The sequence below is a fragment of the Benincasa hispida genome, unplaced genomic scaffold, assembly GCF_009727055.1.
Source record: "Benincasa hispida cultivar B227 unplaced genomic scaffold, ASM972705v1 Contig587, whole genome shotgun sequence".
NCBI classification, from domain to species: Eukaryota; Viridiplantae; Streptophyta; class Magnoliopsida; order Cucurbitales; family Cucurbitaceae; genus Benincasa; species Benincasa hispida.
This window is the reverse complement of record NW_024064949.1, coordinates 524,852-526,447: the sequence shown is the minus strand read 5'-3', so window position 1 is coordinate 526,447 and position 1,596 is coordinate 524,852.

Here is a 1,596-nt window from a genome sequence, read left to right as displayed (position 1 = left end):
TTTATTCTCAGCCGATGGTATCCTAACCGGACATCAATCTTTGAGAATACCGTAGCTCCCTACAACTGGTCGAACAAATCATCAATCCTGGGGAGGGGATACTTGTTATTGACGATCGCCTTGTTCAGTTCTCTGTAATCAATGCACAAACGTAACGATCCATTCTTCTTTTTCACAAACAAAACAGGTGCACCCCATGGTGACACACTAGGGTGTATGAAACCCTTGTCCAACAAATCTTGGAATTGGACCTTCAGTTCCTTCAACTCTATCGGGGCCATCCTGTATGAAGCCTTCGAAATAGGGGCTGTGCCTGGCTCCAACTCAATAGCAAAATCTATCTCCCACTACGGGGGCAGTCCGGGAAGATCCCCTAGAAAAATGTCTAGAAAATCCTTCACTACTGGCTCTGAAGTCAAGGTGACTTCAGTCTCTCTAATGTCCACCACACTGGCCATAAAGCCCTAGGCTCCTTGGTCAAACAGTCTATTGGCCTTCAATACTGAAATCACTTTGGGTAGGACTACGGTCCCAACCCCTTTAAACTTAAAACTAGCTCTTGTAGGAGGGTTAAAGATGACCTCCTTATAGGAGCAATCTATGTTGACATGATTAGCAACTAACCAATCCATGCCCAATATCACATCAAAATCACGCATATCTAAAATTATCAAGGTTACATCTAATGCGTGATTTGCTACCTCTACCTGACATGCTTTTATCTTTTTTGTAGCTAACATGATCTCTCTTGATGGAGTGGAAATGGACAATGCAAATGGCAATGGTTCTGAGTCTAACATGGCATGCCTCACAAATACAGAAGATATAAACGAATGCGAAGAGCCATAGTCAAACAAAACTAAAGCATGGTGCCCTAAAATGGGAAACGTACCTGTCACCACTGTGCCTGACTTTTCGGTCTCATGCCGAGTGGTAGAAAACACCATACCCTGCTATTGCTGATGACTCGGGCCTCCTTGAAATGAGCTTATGGGTTGGCCCCTGTGTTCAGGCGCGTTCCTCCTCGAGCATCTATCTGACATATGCCCCTTCTAGCCACATCAAAAACAGATTCCAGAGCCGGCTAGGCAACGTCCCCAGTATCGCCTACTACAAGTAGTACATATCGGCTTATCCTCCCTGCCAGTCACAACTTGGGAACCCTGCTGTCCCCACTGATGTGGAGCACTCACTGTGTTCTGGTTCCTCTATTGATGCTTAGGAGCCCTGTGTTCAGCCTCCCTTTTCTGACCTGTGGAGGTCCCAATCCTAAGCGACCTCCTGTATACCTCTCCCACCTGGGAGTCAGCATCAATCCTCATAGCGGCCCGCAGTGCCGCAACATACGTCTTGAGGTCCAAGGCATGTACCATACCTCGCAGTCCGTTCCTCATACGCTGGATGAATCTCTCTGTNCTGGATGAATCTCTCTGTCCTTGCTGCCTCGGTGGCTACTAGTTCAGGAGCAAAGCGGGACAACTTATCAAAATCCTACTCATACTCCTCCACCGACATAACTCCCTGCCTCAAGTTCAAGAATTCTGCCTACTGTATCGGGTGTTGGCCGAAAAGTACTTCTCATAAAAGCGCTCCTTG